Genomic DNA, 22,224 nt, shown 5'->3' on the forward strand with positions numbered 1-22,224 from the left:
AACCCAAACTCACGGCCCAACCAGGAGAAACAAACGCACTTGTGGACATTTTCAGCTGAGGACTTCGGCTTACTTTGGCTAGCCTTCAACTCAACAATCAATTATGATTTCAGTTAAATACTAAATGCTAGTGGACGGACTGCGACTTTACAGAGTTGTTGTTGTTGTTTTAGCTTGAAATAATCTCATATTTTGGACGCTTTCTTCTTTGTCCCTCACTATTTTCTCTCTCTTCCTCCACTTTGCAAACAGCGGCATCAAAATCACATCGTGTTCACACAGCGTAAGCGCGATGTTCGACAGTAATAAATGTCTGTGCGAATAGGGCTGTCGCGATAACTGCAAAATTAAAATACCGCGCTATTGTTCAAGCTTAACGCAGAGAATGGGAAGCACCGCAACAACCGCAGTGTTCGTACTGTACACTTCAGGGCGTGTTAAATTAATAAATGAATACTTCAAAAGTTCTACAACCGTAACGAACTCTGTAACGGTTGTAACACGTACATGGCGATCCACGGGCTGTACTTGACCTGACTTCAAACTTGGAAGCTGTGAAGTGTTGCCGTGTTTTATGTTGTTACTGTTTATTTTAAAAGTTAGCTAACTTGGCATTAGCATATTGCGTGGCTAATGTGACTAGCACGCTCGGCGATGTTGGACTAACGTGATCCTGAGGGGGACAGTCCAGGGAAACTGTGGACAGTAAGCCTCATTTGAATCTCACTAACTAAGCAGCGTAGTGTGTCGGAAGCCTGCAGCTGTTTTTCACGTTGCTTTCTGTTGAAATTTAGTTATAACGTTACTACAGCGCAGTGGTTAGTTGTGGACAGCCATTCTGCTCCACAGCGGCGTGCGTGCGTGTGCGTTGCTGCTTTATGTAAATTGACTTGACATGCCCTGAAGGTAATGATATAGCTTGGCAATGTTGTTGACTAGCACGCAGCAGCTAGCTTGCTCAGACCATAAAGCTGCTGTTAGCGGCTCGCTGTGCAGTGAGGTAACAGATACAGACACTCTGACTCTGCTAATGGCACCAAATTACTTCATTGATGAAAAATGCGATCATGCCGCACTGTTGAGTCCCAACATATTGCAGCCCTACGTGCGAAACACTGTGCAATATATTTAAGTGGATTAAATGAACCGTCGATGCAAAAAATTTGATAGCCGTGCTGAAATAGATCTATCATCAATTTATAACACAAGCAAATCGTTTTATCTTGATCATTTGATTTCATAATCGCCGGATTAATTGCACAGCCCTATTAGGGGTGTAAATGCAGAGAAATATATATTTTAATTTAGAGAAATGTTAACATTCAACAAGTTAAGGCACTTAAATTCTGGCGTTGTCAATAAGAAGACTGATTAAACTACACTCGAAGGCACGTTGTAGTGAGGATTAACCACTTTCACCATATTTTCTCCAACACGTACAGTATATGCAATAGGGGTGTGCATCTTCACTGATCTCACGATTCGATTATCCGGTCAACGATTAGATTCGATTCCACGATGCATCATGATACATCACCTCAAGGGTGAGAATGTCTAGGCACCTCATTACAATTATGAGTGCTACAATGCCATTGTAAAACAAATAGGATAAAGATGTATTTTTCTCACTATGTGACTACTTGGTAGTCCGTAATGAAATGCAGATATTTAATGTTCTTCATATAAATGTAGCTAATATAGCAAAGCATTATTACAGCATTATTACTGACCTCTGCTGCTGCTATTTTCATTTCTGATGCTGCTGTTATTAGTATAGAGTCAGATGGGGGTTGAACTATACACTTTTCAAATCACTTTCACGCCACCTTAATATATCTGTTCCTTTTTTTGTCTCATGTAGTGTGTTAGTTACATGTTTGTTTCTTGTCTTGTAAGTTGATTGTTGTAATCTTGTATTGAGCACCATGGGCCTTGAGAAACGGCATTGGGTTCATTGTGGACTCGATATGTGGATGAATGACAACAAATGAAATTGAACTAGCCGTTAAAAAGCGTCCCGCTCAGCTTCCAGACTGCAGTCTAAAGAGGAGATGTTAGCTAACTTCCTAGCTAAGTGCTAGCTGCCTTAACTTATCAAGCAGTTTGGAAAACAACAGACAGACTTTTATTAACGGACACGCTGTGACCTAAACTGTGTTACAGCCAGACTGAAACGTAGCGCTCATTTTTTCCCCTTCTCCGTCCGCAGAGGACGCTAGCTGCGCGCTAACGTGCTGCACCAGTGTGCGGGTTAAAATCAATGTTCGTTGCGCATTGATTTTTATCTATCATGTGTAAAGTTTAGTTGCGGCCGAACAGGAACAACCACACGTCTCCGTTGACCGCACAGACGGTCAGGAGCTTCATGTCCGAGTTCCGTCAAAATTAGTTCCTTTTTCGTTCCGTCAACATTACGTTATCAATTAACCTTTAGATAATCGATGATTGACATTTGTGAATCGATTCATAATCATCCAAGTCCGCATCGCGATGCATCTGAAAATCTATTATTTTCCACACCCCTAATATGCACTTGTGGTTGCATATATGCAGCAAGAAAGCCTTAATATCATTTTGCTTTGGCATGATCTGAATCTGCCAAGGCCGCCAGAACTCTGTGGCTAATTGGCACACTGGGGTGATAAATGGAGTAGTGATGTTTGATAGAAAAAATAAATAGTGTTTATAACTTAATCAATCTGTCCTGACTTTAAATATAGTAGGGCTGAAACGATTCATCGACTAAATCGATAAAATCGATTCATAAAATGCTTCGACACAAATTCTTTGCATCGATGCTTCGTTTAATCCACGCTACCGTCAGTCCACCGTAAAACGAAACTTTTGTCGCCTCAGCAACATCACGACAGCGCCTGATCAGAAAGCAGCCGGTGTTCTGCCAGCGGACCACAGACAAGGTAACAGTAACAGCAACTTTAGCATTTAACTGAAGTCATGATTGGTGTTGAGTTGAAGGCAAAGTCAGCCGCAGTCCTCAGCTGGAAATGTGCACATGGCTTCTCATGTTCACCCAACATGAGAAGCCATAATATTTCACTTCAGCATACAAAGTTTTTGTGTAACTTGTTGAATGGTAACAACAATACAATCTGTTTTCCTTGCCTGGCCCGGTAAATTGTGCAATGTGAGGCGGTTGATGGATACTGTCGTCGGCCACACAGCACTGAACTGAGGTCTAACGGACTCCGGTAAACTGTGCAGCCGTAGTGCTGCTATGTAGAGGACACACGGTAGCCTACTGACTGAATTTTTAATTAAAACATCATGCAAGAGACAGTTTGTTTTATTTATGTAGACACATATTTGAATTCACCTAGGCAGTGTCGAGCATTTGCAGCTAGATTCAATCCATTGTCAGTTCTCAATTAAATTCTCCCCAGGCAGCTAAAGAGGTAGGTGTGTTTCTCAGTTGTTGGTGGAGACCAAACCAGAGCTAAAAGTAGAGTGAATATTAAACTTAAATTCGACAGGTGAACACAAATAACGATAATTTGTCTGTGGGACGTGAAAGCAAGCAACATGTTGATCATAATAACTTCACGTGCCGATCATATGTCAGGACTGTGTGTCTGTCAGCTCGTTGGTGCAGTTCTAAATAATTGCTAACTAGAGCTTTAAAACAACAGAAAAAGAAACGAACGTGTAAGGCAGCTTGCTTTGTATGATATTGATATGTAAGTGTTCAGATGTTTTCGTGATTTGTCAGTAAACACACGGGAGAGTTCTCTGATCACGTTTCCAAAACTTCATGCGAGAAGATTAATCTCCCTGTCAGATCAGACTGGTGCTGGTCTCTCTTTGTGATATCCAAGTTTTCCAGGAACCAGCTGCCAGTGGCCGTGAAGTCAAGAGAGGGAGAGCTGTGAACCAAGTGTCCTCAGTGTGATTTGTTTTTTTGTTTTTTTTTTATTGGAGGGGTGATTCACTAATGATCTTTGGACTCAGCAGGGTGTTTTCCACTGCTCATTAATCAGAAGGGAAATTGCTCTCTCTGTTAGGCATGGTCAACATGTGTCTTGGTTATTCTTCACTCCATTTACAGTCAGCAGCAGGATAACAGGCTACTGACAAGTTATTAGTTGACCTCTGACCCTGTTTTCTCTCAGCATCTCTTATAAAATTCACCATATAAAGTAATAGTTGTCAAAATCTTTGTTTATTCAATATAAACCATTACGATAGTATTGCACAGGAATGATAAGGTAGTTTATTTTTATCTCTCTGTATTTTATTCTGACTCCATTATTGCTGCTCAAGGCTCAATGGGATGGATTGCCATCTTTTTTTTTTTATTATTATTTTTATTTTTTCATTCATCAGGGCTCCAGATGAACTTTTTTCACCTTGTGCATGGCCCAGGACCAGAGGGCTCTGCAGCGGGTGATTAAAACTGTTCAGAAATCATTGGTACCCATCTCCCGAGCTTGGTGAGGTGCCTGCGCAGAGCCCAAAGGATACTAAAGGACAGTACCCACCCAGCCACAGCCTGTTCACCCCATACAGAAGTTTCTGCTGCTGCATCAGCAAGCTATCAGATTCTTAAACTCTAATTCATCCTCAGCACTGCTCCATTGATTATAGTTTATTTCTGTTTACCATTTTTAAAATTGCTTCTATATTAATGTATATTGTCTTCCACGTACCAGAAGGAAGTTTAACAAGATGCGTTTCATAGAAGAGACATGCCACTTTAAGAATCCTCAATACAACTCTACAGGGAAAGCCTGTAACGCCAAAGATGGCGGTTGTCGCACCCCTCCATCTAGAACGCCCATTATCTGCTTTTAACAGCTGAGGCGGGAAACATATTTGAGCCAATCTGCCAAGATGGCTGCTGAGTGGCATGACTTGCCTATAAGGACTTTGGTTAAACTCATTTTCACTCTACAACCTGTTATATTGTGACAAAATAAGTCAACCTAACTAGTTGTTAGTGACATAATAAACGTAAAGAAATTTAATTTGCTCCATTCAAAATTATCTGTTGGGGCACCTTTTCAACTCAATGATAAATTAATTCATTTTAATTCAGTTTTATAAACTCCTGGACTTAAGTAGTTCCTGTGTTTCTGCAGGTTTTCTGCTCATGTTCAAAACTCCCAAATCATCCTCTGAAGAACATGAATATCTGTACCAAAGTTCATGTCTATCCATTTAATAGTTTTTGAGATTTTTGGTCAATATTCCGTCCACAGATGTTAAAACAAACCAGAATCATTCCTCCTAATTTTAATAACACTGTAAATAACTTTCTGTTGTAAAATATATGGGCCTTTATGTTTAGTGGGTGGTTATTATTCAACAACACATCCACGTAAACTTTCCAAAGGGGAGCCAGTTTCTCTGTATGGAAAGAAGACGAAAACGTGAATGTAATCACTTTAACTGCCATTTATTGTGGAATAAAACCAGTAGTGTTTACCTGCAGTTTGTCACAACCATTTACGGTCTCGGGGTTGTGGTCACGCAGAAATGTGAGCCGTCTGTCAGCCTTCCCTCAGATTATGACAGGGGGCCGTAAATGATAATGGACAAAATGCACAGCCGTTAAATGCTCCCTGTTTGTTTAATATCAACATTTATTACAGCGGCTATATAATCCTATGTGAGCTGTAAACTAAAACTCATAAACACAACTGCAGGAAGAGAAGCCAGCCTTTTACCTTGAATACCCCGAAACCTGGATGAGGTTTCTGCTACTGCTTGTTATTTTTGTTAAGAAGCCAGCATGAACATGTCATAATGTCAAATGTTCCTGTACTCAAATGTGTACAAAATACTCGTACTAATGTCCTTGATTGCGGTGTAGACCTGTAATATGTGCATAGCTCTGCTCTGGAAATGACAATATGTCTCTTCATATTTACATTTTGAAAACAAACAGATGTTCAGGTTGCTGCAAGTGCTCTTAAAAAGTCTTAAATTTAATTGACAAAAGTCTTAAATAATTTATCTTGGCTGCTGTAATGGTAAAGTACACTCTACAAATAAAGATTATTATTGTTATATAAACAGTTTTTCTGTAGTCTGGTGTCAGGAGATGTTACACGCCTATAAACTAAAAGTGAATTGTGCTGCTGTAACAAACAGCACTGCACCTAAGAAGGTCAGTGTGTCAATTAATTTATTAATATTACGCTAGTGGTTCATCCATCCATCCATTTGCTGCCCCTTGTAGGGGTCCAGATGATTTTTTAATATTATTATACCTTTATTTAACCAGAAAAAACCTGGCTGAGTGTCCTGGCTAAGAAAAGCACCAGCACAATTAACAAGGTTGCACACATAAAAACATATTACATAAACATAAAACATATAACTTATTTATAATGGGAATAAATAGGAAGTTTCAAGGTCATAAACTATCAAAAATTTTTAAATATTGACCACAATTCATCACAAATCAACAAGGATCAAACATGTAAACAGTCATAACATCTACAGCCAGAACTTCCAGCCTCCAAGTTATTTAAAAGTACTTTAAAAGCAACCAGTGAAACCGGCTTCTGAAGATTCGGACGTTTTGCAGCTGATTCCAAGCAAAGAGAGCAGCGTACTTAAACCACCATAGTCTCTCAAAATCCTGTGGGAAACACCAAGGCCCCATCGTCCCTACTGGGTTTCATTGATGACTTTCATACTTCGGATAATATGACTTAAGAACGCTTTATTTACTTGTTTTAAGATTAAGTTTACATAAAAACATGTTGTGGCCCATTAAACTATACAACACAGTAAAATAGTTACATGATGTACCCCAGCGCCCACAATAAATGTCCTCACGTAAGGTAACGTCTTCAAATGTCGCGTTTTGTCTGACAAACCGTTTAAAAACGCACAATATTCAGTTCACAAATCATGTATGATTTAAGAAAAGCATCAAATCCTCACATTTCAGAAGCTGGAACCAGAAAAACAAAAAACATTTCCGCTAAAAATTGTTGAAGCTCTAAATCCAATAATAAAATATAATAGTTTAACACCCATTTTCAGATTTTTGAGTACTTTTACTTTTGATACTTTAAGTGTACTTTGTTAATAATACTTTCCATTTCCAGTGCAGGACTTTTACTTGTCATGGAGTATTTATATATAGCAGTATTGCTACTTTTAGCAGTGAGGTGCTAAATAATAGAATCCGAACACTTTCTCTGCCGCTGATCAGCTTTTCCCTGTAACTTTAACCAGGGTCATCTTTTCCAGACAGTTTTGTGTTTTTGACTAAGTTTAATAATTTGCCTATGTGTATGTATTTGCTTTATTTATATAACCTGTTGTGTGTGCGTAATTAGCTGGTAGTGTTATATCTATACTGTTTTACGAGGGTACTTTGCCTTAAAGGCTAAAGTCGGGGAACAAAAGTCTCCTGCGCAGTTAATACCACAGATTACATGAAAGGCTATAAACACGACTACCTGCCTCTGCAGGATGGAGAGCGATGATGTCTGGCTGTGTATGATAAATCCCCCCTGCCCTGCCGTATACCTGTGCACCACTTCACGTTTGTCAATGCAGAGACACTTTAGTCTCTCTCTCTGGATTCTTCAGGAAAAGAACATTTTCTTCAAAGAGAGGAGCGTCGCATGTGGCAGTCATTACAGGATCTTTGATTCCTTCAGTTGACTCCTGGGGATGGAAAATCCTGTTTGTTGGACAGACAAATTCAAAATCTGGAATGAGGAGTGACATCTTGGTCTGTAACAGGGAGAAGATGTTCAATAACTGAGGCATGTGTTTCTTTATGATTTCATTAGAGTCTGAATGGAGTCAGTTTTAGACTAAACATTATTTTATGTCCCTGTTTTGTTCTCTTGGTCGGCAGAATCTCACTGTGGACTTTAATTATTGAATTTTAGAGATATCGAATGAGGAAGGTGCTGGGTTTTCTTTGGAGAGACCAAATGATGCAGGCAGTGTCGTAATGAAAGAACACCAAGAACAGAAAAAACAATTCCTCCTACTTCATCAGGGTAAAATGAGGAGAAGGAATTGTTTTGTAATGTCTGCATTTTATATGTTTGGTTTAAAACTCAACTGTGTTAAAGTTTTTAAGGAACATTGTCAGCTGGGATACACTGTGCTCGACCTGTTATCATAACCCATTGTAGAGTTGGCCAGATTTTCAGTTTCTTAGGGTGCCGTTTGCCATGCAGTGGATGGGAAGAAGCGAGGATTGATCAACTGCTAACAAACAGATGTTGGACAGTCAGAAAAGTTGGCCGGCTGCTGTCAGGCTGTTGAGCCACGAGTCGATTCCCCACGATCAATGCCTTGTTTTCTTACAGCGCCTGTGTGAAGTGGTGAACGGCGTCTGAAAGAGCCATGCGACACAACACTAGCTATCAAGTTAACAATCTGTATGGTAAAACGTAGCTAGCTTCCTTCCAGTTATCTCTCTGTCTCAAAAAAAAAAGAGAGGAAAAACGAGAAACATTAAAGGAAAATTAAAATGAAGAACAATCAGGAAAGGTTCTTCGATGAAAGTATGTTTTAAGATGGGACTTAAAGGAGTTCACTGACTCAGCCGACCTGATTGCCGCCTCCTTTTCTTTTTAGAAGTTTCAGCACACAGGACGCATTATTATAGCAAACAAACTTCTGCCATCTTTATTGACAATTGTCAATAGCCAGGATGGGCTGTTTTATACACGGACAGTTTAAGCACTCCCTCCATCAGACCACACAGTGTGAGCATGTACATTGTGACCTTCGGCTTTACATCGCAGATAATTTACTCATACAGTGTGAGTTGGAATTAAAAAAACAAGATTCAGCTTTAGTAATTTGGGAAAGATCCCTCCCTCTCAGACAATTTGTCGCTTATCTAAATACACAGACATTATCTGATAGATAAACGAGAGAGTCAAAGCTGATTTAATTCAGCAGCAATAAGGATTTCATATTTTTACTGAATCAGAAATACCTCAAGTTTCTTTATCCAACACACACATTAACAAATACGGACAAACCGAACATTTTCTCTCCGTATTTGTAGCTGCGCAACCCATGAAGTGATCTGACCGGGAGAAGTTTAAAAAACGTGACTGACTGCGTCTTGATTTGAAAATGAGTAGTGTGTGTCTGTGACAAAGCCAGAGATTAATGAAGACCATCTTCTTCCTCTCAGACTGAGGACAAACTCACCAACACAGTCAGATCCCTGCTGTTCGCTCTGATGCCACATTTCCACGGGCACGTACTCAGAAACATATTAGTTTGGGCTGCTTCACACCTGGTTTAGCTTCCAGTCCTCTCAACAGTCCAATGGCAACAAAAATTACTTTAAAACTCTGATTTAATATATTACACGTATTACTTTCAGGAACTTTGACTGATACTGTCGATCCTGAAGGAAAATAATGAGGTGAATATCTTAATTTAATGGCTATATTAAATTTCCAGTTCATACTTTCCAGTGCGGTTTATCTGTTTTTTATTTTTAAAAGATCGAAAAGTCAAGTGTTCTTCACATATTTGCAGCTATTTTTACAATGAGCCCTTTTTGTTGTGTCTTAACAGAAGACACTCAACAAAGATTCTTTCCAGATTTACCAACATGGTTCAGTTTAAGGATTACAGAGACCAGGGCCGCACAATTTATCGTTTCAGAATCATCACTGCAATCTGCCCACGCACAACAGTCTGATTGCAGGACGTACGATGTCAAGTGAACTGCTGCTTGATACAAAAGGAAAACTCTTTCATGACTAATCTACCAGAAAAGTCTGTCTGGTCAGTCAGTCAATCACAATATTGTTCTTGATCAGATTATCAAACAAACAAAGCAGGCCCCGCCCCCGTTAGTTGTTGACAACAACTTGAATACAAGTCAGGAAACGGAGAAAATAACTGAAACAGTGGATTTGGTTACAAAAAGAAAAGCAACTTTGTTTAAAATATGTTTACTGCATTAAAGGTCAAGAAAGGATAGTTTGCACTCAAAAAAATCTTCATTTTTCAGATTAATTATTTTTCTATTCTACAAAATCACCCCAACAATTTTAGCGCGCTTAATTCTTTTCAACTAGAGCAATTGAAGTCATCTGGTGAAAAGTCCTGTGTTTTTTGTCATATCGCAATATAAATCGCGGAAAATAAAAAACATTGCAATGTCAGTTTTTTCCCCCCGATATCGTGAAGCCCTAACCCATGCATCTTTCAGACAGTGATCAGCTAAACAATTAGGGATGTTGTTGAAAATCAAACCAGTCATCTTCAACTTAACAGCCGGAAAACACTTCTGCAAAGTTAATCAACCAAGATGACCTTTAATCAATCTCTCTCTGACATTCCTATAGACCACGCATTGTCACGATCTTTTACCACATAACGTAGTGGCGTCTTCACAAGTGTACGACGTGATGACCCGAAAGACAGAAGCCTTGAATGAGCAATTATATATTTAATTTTATTTTAGGTAGATTGTAACAGGATCATGCAAACAACAACTCGGTACAATATCACCAGACTTATTCTGTAACATGTAAGCTTGTGGATATTGAGCTACTTTATATCACTTATCATTTATTTACTATTTTATATACAGTATCTCACAAAGACATTTTGACATATGACATTTTCCACTTAGCGGTGTACTCACTTTTGTTTCCAGCGGTTTAGACATTAATGGCTGTGTGATGTGTTATTTTGAGGGGACAGCAAATTTACACTGTTATACAAGCTGCACACTCACTACTTTACGTTGGAGCAAAGAGTCATTTCTTCAGTGTTGTCGCATGAAAGGATATAATCAAATATTTACAAAAATGTGAGGGGTGTACTCACTTTGTGAGATACTGTTGAATAGGTTAATCCATAACAAAGCATCACATTTTATAAACTGATCTAATGTTTTAAATCTTAACTGCCAAGTAACCTCAATTCTTAGATAGAGTGAAGTATAAAGCAGCATAAAATGGAGATATTTCATGTACAAGTGTCTTAAAATAGTACATAAGTACTCTCCTCCGCTCTGTGTGTCATGATGTTTGCTTGACTAGTGATCTGTGAAAGTATGGGAAACTGTCTATAAATAAAAGCCAGAGTGCAGCCATGATAACAATTTAATTATATTTATGGTGTCTCTAAAATTATTAATGTGTTTACATGATTTGTTCACCGTGACGACTATCACACAAATTCATCTCCACCAGCATCTTTGCAGCCAAATCAGACAAAAATACTGCTTCATCGTCATTTAAAAACGTCTCGGCCAGAGAGAACCAAAGCTGTGCGACAGTAAATGATGCCTTGTTATCAGTTCGGGAGGTGTTCATAGTTTCTGCTTAAAAACAAATCCGAACTTTTAAATTTCCTCGTGAGATCATCTGACTTGTCTTTGGACGAGCTGCAGCCGCTGATTCGGCTCATTTAAATAAAATTCATTAACAATGATCAGTCGTCAGGAGACGTTTTCTTTGGGTCGGGCCTCAGGAGGTTTTATTAAACTGAGCAGAGAAAAGCTTTCAGCAGCCAAAACTCCCAAATAAATAGCACAGGATACGATACGTGTGTGTGGAAGATTTTGTATAATCTTAACTGAAGAGCTCCAACTCATCATAATATTGGAAAGATTGCAAACTAAAATGGTCATAAAATCACATTTTTACTGACGTTAGTTCAAGTTTTATATATTTTGGATCTTACTGTATTTTTTTCAGGCCAGTTTTTGACATACCAGCAATTTTTGTGAACAACTGGGTGACAAAGCGTGAAGCAGATACTTTCAGACGTTTGCCTGTTAGTTTGTATCTGCAGCGCGTCAAATTGTCCACACCTCGTTACAGATGCAGAGTTCGTCGCCAAATGATGAGGTTGTGTTTGCATCTCATCCCTATTTACTGTGCGTGCTGTGATCAAAGCGCAGGATGACCTGAAAGGCGACAATGAAGCTTTAATGTTGACACAGTATAACTTAGTAGTATAATAGTATTCCATTTTATCGGTCTATTGATTAATTATATTTGCCTTTTAATTGTCCAACAATAAACTCAAAGTAAAATCAATAAATAAATACACTTCAATTTGCCAAGTATAAATTATTATTCTGCTTTAAATGATGAAACTTTTATCAGTTAATCATTTAGTCAATAAATATATCAAATTATTGGAAAATGCAGATAACTTCTGAGAGCCAGGTGTGACGTCCGACTGACTCATGATCCAAACTCAAAGATATCTGGGTTACAATTATATAAAAGCACAGGAAAGTAGGAAATTGTTAAATTTGAGATGCTGGTACCAAGCACATTTCAACAACAAGGTAATTCAAAGTGCTTTACATAAAACATAAAAGCAACAGGGAAATATAAGAAAAAGTTTAAAAGAACATAGGGAAATTGAAAAAATAAACATTAAAATATAATAAAACTTACAGTGCATTGTACAATCAGGGTTAAGAGTTAAATGGAAAAGAAAAGAAAACAGGCTGAGGGGTTGAGCAAATAATTGAGTTAAGTATTTTGAAAAGAGAATAATGTTTAACAATTTTGCTTAATTAAACAATACAGCTAATCAATGAATTGTTTCCCCCCTTAAGGCTTTTAAATGGTACTTTCATGGGATGAAAACAGTGGGTCACCAAAACATGTAAAAGTAAGTCCGACTCACAGCTCTGATTCACCTGGTAATATCAATTTATTTTATTAATTCATAATTTAAAGACAGAATTAGCAAATAGGAATGTTCACTTAATTTTTTAAAATCACTTCATTCTTTGTCATTTTTTAACTTTTTAGAAGTTAATAAATTGATGTTTATGTGATGAGAGTCAAAGTGGATTGTTGACTTTTAAAATAGTCTGAAAATCTTAAATCTAGGTCCGCGTACTTTCCACACAGAGACTTCCTTGTGGAGTTACTTTTGTATCTTCATTTAAAGGGATCAAACAGAAAAGGAGAGCAAAAACTCTGGGAGCAAAACTATCCACAGAGCACAAGCAGCAGGAAAGATTATCAGCTGTAGGTCGCAGTGTCTGTTTAAAAAAAGTCTGTCTGTTTCCAAACAGCTGGAAAGTGAAGGCGGTTAGTGTTCGCAAACATCTCTCCTGGGCTTCAGACTGCGGTCTGGAAGCTGAGCAGAAAAGCTAACAGTACATTTTTTGGCTGCTATGTAATGTTAGATAACATTACATTTATAGGAAGTAACGTTAATTAGCCGCATGTCATTACTACCTGCAGGGTTGAGAACATCGGGGACAAGCTCAGGCTAAACTGGTTTACGTCTCTGTCCTGAACACGTATCGCACATCCTGATAGTTACATTATATTTCAGTTTTCAGACGAGTCTGAAAAACTGGTTGTTTGGAAAAGAAAGGACAGTGGTGACCGTTTCTTTTGGATTTCACTGTACGAATATAATAATTCTATGGTTTCTCATGTTACCTATTTTTTATGTTCTACAAATGTCAAAAGCTGTGAATTAAAACACAAAAAACAAACGTGAACAATCATATGTATAATAAGTCAGATCATACAGTCGTATGCAAGATCAGTAATTTAATTTTGAGCTATCAAATAACTTAAAGATACAGTAATATTTCAGTAATGAAATTAGGTTCATTGGATGAACGGAAAATGTGCAATATGCATCAAAACCAAATTAGAAATATCACATCAATATTAAGTTGAGCCTCCTTTAGCAGAAATAACGACCTCTAGACGCTTCCTGTAGCCTGTAATGAGTGTCTGGATTCTGGATGAAGGTATTTTGGACCATTCTTCTTTGCAAAACATCTCCAGTTCGGTTAGGTTTGATGGTTGCCGAGCATGGACCGCCCACTTCAAATCTGGGGACTGGGATGGCCATTTGTTCCCCTGCATAAACGCCAGAGTAGATTTTGAGCAGTGTTTTGGGTTGTTGTTGAAATATCCAGCCCCGGCGTAATTTCAACTTTGTGACTGATTCCTCTACATTATTCTCAAGTATCTGCTGATATTGAGTGGAATCCATGCGAACTTTAAACAAGACTCCCAGTACCGGCACTGGCCACACAGCCCCACAGCATGATGGAACCTCCACCAAACTTTACTGAGGGAAGCAAGTGTTTGTCTTGGAACGCTGTCTTCTTGTGCCGCCATGCATAACGCCCCTCGTTATGACCAAATAACTCCATCTGTCTGTCTGTTTCATCAGTCCACAGGACCTTCTTCCAAAATGAAGCTGGCTTGTCAAAATGTGCGTTTTCAGACCTCAAGCGACTCTGTTTGTGGCGTGTGTGCAGAAAAGGCTTCTTCCGCATCACTCTCCCGTACAGCTTCTCCTGGTGCAAAGTGCTGAATGTTGAACGATGCACAGTGACACCATCTGCAGCAAGATGATGTTGTACGTCTTGGAGGTGGTCTGTGGGCTGATTTTGACATTTTCTCACCGTCCTTTGCCTCTCCAATATTTTACTTGGCCTGCCACTTCTGGCCTTAACAAGAACTGTGCCTGTGGTCTTCCATTTCCTCATTATGTTCCTCACAGTGGACAATGACAGCTTAAATCTCTGCCATAGTTTTTTGTAGCCTTCCCCTAAACCATAATGTTGAACAATCTTTGTTTTCCGGCCATTTGAGAGTTTTTTTGAGGCCCCCATGTTGCCACTCTTCAGAGGAGAGTCGAAGAGAACAACAACCTGCAACCTTAAATACCTTTTCTCATGATTGGAGGCAACTGTCTATGAAGTTCAAGGCTTAATGTGCTCACCAAACCAATTGTGTGTTCCAATTAATCAGCGCTGTGTAATTACAGGTATTCAAATCAACAAAATGACAAGGGTGCCCAAATTTATGCACCTGTCTGCTTTTGTTTTGATGCATATTGCACATTTTCAGTTCATCCAATAAACCTCATTTCACACGGTAACACACGGTAGCTCCACTTTAAAAGCTGCAGAGCTGTAGTCTCTGTTCATTAGTCACTGTAACTTACACTGTAAATGTCTTATTGTTGACCCCTTTCTCTTTCTCGCCTGTCATTCTCCGGTCTTGTGTAGAGCTTTGCGTGCATGCCGTGCGGCCGACAGCTGCAGGCACGTCGCGGTTCCTCGCGGGTCTATTTCAAGAACTACTTAAAAACAATGTAATATTCTTTGTGTGGTTCATCGATGGTGATAAATGATCCGAACGTCCCTCGAGTTGCAGACATTCTGCACAACAACTGTTAAGTTTAAGGCTCCGTCTCTACGGCAAGTTCCTCTTCTGCCACTACACACTCACACATGCACGCTACGCCTGCACATGCGCACCTTGAGGGTTAGGGTTACAATTCTGGATTTCCGCCCATCGAAGCATCAAATCTTCGACCATTCGGGGTCAGCCCTATCACTGACTTTTCCCAAATCTAATGGTTATAGTTTTACATGTTTTATATGCAGATATAAAGCAGGACGCACTGTGTGAGCGCACAAAAAATTACAGCCTTTACCAGCTACAACTCAATACTAGGGGAAATACTGACTTCTTCAAACCCATCTGATTAAAATTATCTTGTGTGTTTTATGAGGAACCTGATGAAGACTACAATCGAGGCTTAAAGCAGTAAATCATGGACTCAGATTTATTACACTGAAGCACAGGTTTCTGATGCCAGCAAAGCAAAACTCCAATCAACAATTTGCTGTAAAGAAAATACAGAAACAATAAACTTCAGAGACTGAGGAGTCAGATTTGAACCTGGTACACCTGAAAATGATTCACCGTCAGCAGTATTACTCTCACAGGTTTACAGTTGGGGGTTGAGTGCCTTGCTCGCCGGCACCACGGGGAATTAGACGGAGCTGATGTTGTGTCTCATAAGACATTTCCAGGGAAACAATGACCGCGGCTATATTTCAGTTTATGGAAACGTTGTTTTTCTTTTTTGATGAGTTTTCATGATATTCCAGTGACACTGACGACATCTCCCTTTAAACGCAGAGTCAGCATCTGTCTGAGAGCTGCAGGCTGCACATAATTGAGATATAAATGAAGTCTTATAAAAGTGTTGAGTCTCTTCAGAACCCTGGGAGAGATCTTGCCCCGTCCACATCTTGACGAAATTTGGCGTGAGTTTCAAGCAGTCATTTCAAGGATGTATCTCTGTAAGGCTCTGTGCTGACACATACACCAATATAAAACCAGATAATAGAAGAACAGCTGTGACAGAAGAGGTCAAGAAACCCACAGTTTGAAGTAATTTAGAAAAACGTGCCATCCATATAGTTTGTCCACCAGGAGGGCAATTAAAGTTTTATTCACTTACATGAAAAAGATCTGAGAACAGTAAAGTTTCCATCCAGCAGTTTTGTGTTCTGGTGTGTTATGAACATCACAGCCACACACGGTGTTTAGTCTCGTTAGATAACAGAAACCCTGCTGATCTGCAAGAAACCCTCTGTGAATAACTCTAAATCACAGGGTCAGCTAGAGGAAAGACGGAAAGAAGAGGAAAGAAACATAGATGTGGAAACACAAGTCGCCATCCAGGGAAAACTGATCTGCATGAAGACCTGGAAAACAAACCAGGTGGGAATCTTAGTTGATATTTTTAATTATTTGATAGATAAGGATCAAAATTGCTCTTATTCATCAACCGCCGCAGCAAAAGATATATAAAAGAAACACAAGGCAATTTAGAAAGACACCCATAAATAATGTTTAAGAATAATAAAATCTATTTAAAGGCAGAGTACTGCTGTCCTGGTATTGTTGCTAATAGCAGTAACATTTCTTCTGAGTGCTTCTTTACCATCCTGTTACTTACTCAGACAGACATGACACTAATTATGTTTTAGTTTAGTCTCCAATATTCTGCCAAAGTGGTCTGCATTTAAAGTGAAGATAACCGAGGCGGCACCAGATAAGCAAAGAACACAACATGGATATTTCTGCAGAAGAGAGCAGTGACGTATTTGTCTCTCATGCCAAATAAATTCTATTAAAGGGCTATAAACTGTCTAATAAAACGTTTACATCTGGGTTTTTTCAATAGAGCCTGACGCAGACTGTATTTTCATATTGATGCGAGTGGTTGATAAAGCCGATGGCCGATTTATATAAAGCAGCTATCAAAACAAGTAGAGAATGTAAAATTTCATTATGCCATGCAGAGAACAATCTAACATACCTGTAATCTTAGTAATATGTTGTTTTAGATAGATAGATTATTTTCATTTTCTAACACACACTTACTGTTTTATATACTTTTATTTTTAATATTTATTTTTACGGAATTTTTATTTATTTATTTTATTACTTATTGAATGAAATGTATGAAATAAATTTTTCCTATGTCATTTATATGTAGCTTTGGCAGTACTGTTATACATTCAGGCCAATAAAGCTGATTTGAATTCGCTAGAATTTGGCGTCTCTGTCAATACAGCTCCGGGCTCGCACTGCCAGATCCTGCGCTAGTAGATTATGACGACTTAACGTGATGATGTGCAATATGTAAGCATCAGAATAGGCACACGCTGTCTCAATTTTCGCCTTCCGTACTCACACATGCTATTTTAACAAACTTATTACACCACCTCAAACAGAAGCACCCGGTTGAGTACGAGGAGAGCTCAGCAGCTACCGTGAGCCCCGAACCAGAAACGTTTCCAGTGTTTTGTCATGTCATCAAGAATCCATTATCGCAGAAATACCCTGAAATATCATGATATTAATGAAGGGCCACATTTCTCGGACTCTGGATTGTGTTTGTCAGCGCTGATCCCCCCTGAGACGAACTCCTTTCATAAATATTGTAGTTGTTCACTGGAGTGAAACTGGTTGTGTGTGTGTGCACAGTGGCAGCCGGTGAGCAAACCAACGCTGTTGCCAGACTTTCCATGAGGTCATCTCTGGCCAGCCAACCTCTCTGAATTTATACTTCTGCTAAGAGCCTCAGAAACGAGCTGGAGGATGAGTTTTTATTGCTCTTTACAGCGACACATAAACACTGCGTCTGGTCTGCGCTGAAAGCTGCTTCCCTCCTCTGAACGCAGTGAGGTGTCATTAAACGGATCTGGACTGATTGTGTAAAAATTCTTCTCCATGTGTTCGAGATAATTTGGGCTCCTTCTGTGCAGCTGAAAACAGCTTCATCAATCAGAGAGGGGCTCACTGACAAACGAGGCGTCACTCCAAACACTGATTATTTTCACCAAATGTGAAGAAGAGGCACGCGAGCTCAGACCTGCAGACGCTGAGCTGCAGGAAAGTAGCACTCCAGTACTGTACTTACGTACAATTTGGAGGTACTTGTACTTGGTTTATTTTCATTTTATGCTACTCCCATACTTTTACTCCACTGCATCTCAGAGGGAAATATTGTCCTTGGTACTGCAATACATCTGATAGTTAGTTAGTTTGTAGATTCAGATTCAAAATGTATATCAAGTAATACATTATGAGATATATATATATATAAATTTGTTATAGTCAGCTGTATATAAAGGAATTAAAATACCATCCACCAACTGCAAAATTAAAGTGAACACATTAATGAATCAATAATTATAATGTACATTATTCTGAAATGGGCCACTTTACAAAGTAAAATTTCAAATGCAGGACTTTTGAGTCTTTTACCCGGATCTCAAAGCTGCACAAATCAATATCTTGATCAATGACTATTGGACGGCTATGGATGAAATGGCCTGATATGTGTGTCTACTCTAGAGCTGATGGTTAATCAATAAGCAAAATGGATCAACGGAGAAAATTAAGGTGACAACTGTTTTGATAATTGATTAGTCGTTTCGGTCCCTAACCCTAAATGTGAGGATTTGCTGCTTTTCTTAGTCTTTTGTGATAAATCACTGAATTTGTTTGGGTTCTGGCCTGTTGATCAGACAAAAGAAGGAGTTGCCTCAGGCTTTAGGACCTTTTCTCTCAATTTTCAGAAATTTTATAGAGGAAACTAATGGTGGAGAAAGTAATCTGATAATTGTCAATAGTTAGTTACAACCTGAGTCTACTCGCAACAGTCTGTCCGGCTGCATCAAGCTTGTCCACAATACATTCATAATCCCAAAGCTCTGATAGGTAAATTACAGCCGTCAAAGCAAAACGATTTATAAATATATAAACTCAGCAAAAAAAAGAAACACCCGTTTGTCAGGACACTTTTTCTTTTTTTTTCAAAGATTATTCTGTAAACATCCAAATAACTTTACAGTATCAGTAAACATGCACCTGTGGAATCGTCGTTAAGACACTAACGGCGTACAGACGGCAGACAATTAAGGTCACAGTTATAAAAACTCTCTACTGACTCTGAAAAACACCAAATGAAAAATGCCCATGATCCATGCTCATCTGCATGAACGTGCCTTAGGCATGCTGCGAGGAGGCATGAGGGCTGCCAGTAGTAGCCAGTGCCGTGAGATGCCTGAGACAGCGCTAGTGACTGAGAGAGATGCTGGACCCTGGCATTTTGTCAGAGACGAATAATTAATCATTTAAAAAATAATCAGATATACTTAATGTACACGAAGCCGGGGAGAGGGCGCTGCTGTCCCTCCACAAACTGAGCTGAAGCTTTCTGAGTTTCTGCAGATGGCAGATGGTGGAAAAACGGGCGGCTCAGGAGGTAGAGCGGGTTGCCCGTTAATTGGAAGGTCGGCGGTTCAATCCCCGCCTCCTCCAGGCTGCATGTCGAAGTGTCCTTGGGCAAGATACTGAACCCCGAATTGCCCCTGGTGGCTGTTCCGCCAGTGTATGAATGTGTGTGAATGATAGTTTCTGTTTGAGCACTTAGGCTCAGATGTATGGTGAATGTAGTGTAAAAGTGCTTTGAGTGGTCGAAAAGACTAGAAAGACGCTATACAAATACGGAGCATTCAAGCAACAAAGCAAAGACCCTTTGCAACGGAAACAACAGGCTTTATGGGACTACTGATGTTAGACAGAGGATACCAGTAACCTTTTGATTTATACTGATCATGTATCAGGGGAACGTGCGTGCAGTTTACAGTTTATTCCTATTGACCTTCAGTCGTTGGCAGTTGTCCCAAAACATTTCATCATGCTCAGATGTGCTTTGAATTTTGCTACCATCAAAGATCGGATCTTGGTCCATATTATTTTGCAAGGTCCAGGGAGGAACTTCAAAGCTGCAGATAAGCTCAACCATCGCGGGGAACAAGGCTGTTCCGCCGTCCTCATCCCTTTCCAATCAGACCGCAGGAGGTTTCTGATTAAAAACACCAGAACTTAGTTTCAGATAGAGTCGCTGCTCTGTGTTGTCTGACTCTAGAATTGAGGAAAATATTTAAAAGTTCTTGTTTAGTCTTGATTTAACAAACTTCTTCATCGACTATCGTCCTCTATGGCCTTCTCACACTATTAAAGTATGGCTGCAACTATGATAACTTTTTTTATTGATAAAAATAATCTATAGATGAATCATCAAAAAGCAGTGGGAAAACTGCCGTAACAACATCCCAAAATGTCTTTTAAATTGCTTGTTTTAGCCAAATCAACAATCCAAAGGTAGGAAATATTTAACTTACAATCAAATATGATACAAATTCACATATTTATGACTCGAATGATCATCAAAATATTTGCAGGTTCATTGGTTTGCAGGTTCTATAGACTAATTGTTGCAGCTCAGCAACAATTATGCTGTTTTTACTCCCTGGATCTTTTGTTCCACCTTTCAACCCTTTTTAGATGAACTGTACCCGATCAGTGAAGCAAAACTAATGCAGATGTGATGCTGAGGCCAACTGGTATTTCTGACTTTCCCTCTCTGATAATCTAAACTGTCTTTATGGGATCATTGCCGTGTAACTGGTAGCTACAGATGAGTCACACTTGAGTAGAGGTGAACTCATCTGAGCAGCCGAATGCCGATGATGAGGTGTTTCCATGGTGTAGATGTGATGTTTACAGCTTATAGATGATTAGTGCGTCTCACTCGTGTGCTCAGCTATTAGGCTTTATGTTTGTGGCAGTGATTCAGGGGGAAAATATTTGAAGAGAAAATAGCAGTGAGCGAGTCAGGCCGGTGAAGTTAGCTAATTCTCAGCAGCTCCAGAGTTTAGGGTTGTAAAAAAAAACAAAAAAAATGCAAGCATTCAAAAGAGTCTGAGGAGAAAAGCACTTTTTCTCACCTACTTTCCTGACTGCCCTATTTATGCCTTCCTTTCCAAGTTTCCACCCCAAGATGGAGGTCTTCCCCTCAGAGACTCAACATGGTGCAAATGTGCAGATGAGCCAGTGGCGTGCTTCGCTCTGAGTGCTGAACTTTTTACTTAACCAAGGTCCGTCAGTGCCCGTTAAAACTTAATGTCATCACTAAGTCTGAGTGATGTTGCCCTGTGCTTTAAGTACCCCTCTAGTTGACCAAAGTATTTCTTATTCAGTCCAAGTGCCCCTATACTGTTGAAGTGGGATGTTTTCATATACCATAGCCAAATACATTTTAACTTTTTCCACATTTGTTGACATAGTAAACATTCCCCGTCTCAGACCATACACTACTTTATTTTAATAATAAGAGAGAATGATTAATAGCAGCTTTTATTTCTTTCATCACATTACCAGTGGTTTAGAAGCTCACATAACACAGAGTTAGTAGGCCTATTTGGTAGCCATCCTTTTAAATAGTTTACCTTGGGTCAAACGTTTCGGGTAGTTGCCGGCATTTTGGTCCATTCTTCATAACAGAACTGGTGTAACGGAGTCAACTTCGTATGCCTCGTTGCCTTTGCCAATTGGACTGGGTTCAGGGCTTTGTGATGGCCACTCCAGTACCTGGATTTTGTTCGTAAGACGCTTTGCCACAACCGTGGAAGGATGCTTGGGGTCATTGTGCCACCTGTAGTGCCAAATGCCAAACTAGTCCGTCCAAATGCAGATCTTGGTGATCGAAAGTTATTCTCTAGTCAGTCCATATGCCTGTGTTGTTAGCCAATAATCTCCTATGTGCCTCTTCTAGTTTTTCAGCCCAGTAACCAACCCTTAAGGGGTACCCAGGTGGCCCTCAGTCCCCCTTTAGTTGAGCATAATGCCTATCTAGTCACCTTAAGTGCTAAAAGTGCCCTTTTAGATAGTGCAAGTGCTGTCCAATGTGATCCAAGTTTTTGACCCAACTGCCCCTTTATAGTTTTTGTGTGCGCCGCTCAGGTCACTTCCAAGTGCCCCATTAGTTTACCCTGGTGCCCCTTGCTTCAATCACAATGCATATATAGCCTAGTCAGTCCAAGTACCCCTCAAGTGCCCTTCTAGTCGGTTCAATCAG

General features: G+C 39.5%; 1 long non-coding RNA gene across 2 annotated transcripts in view; it reads left to right on the forward strand.

The window, feature by feature from the left end:
• The window catches only part of LOC123978381, a 59,539-nt gene that overhangs the window by 10,581 nt on the left and 26,734 nt on the right, over positions 1-22,224 (forward strand). The window lies entirely within an intron of this gene.

Source organism: Micropterus dolomieu, linkage group LG10 (assembly GCF_021292245.1).
Source record: "Micropterus dolomieu isolate WLL.071019.BEF.003 ecotype Adirondacks linkage group LG10, ASM2129224v1, whole genome shotgun sequence".
Lineage (NCBI taxonomy): Eukaryota > Metazoa > Chordata > Actinopteri > Centrarchiformes > Centrarchidae > Micropterus > Micropterus dolomieu.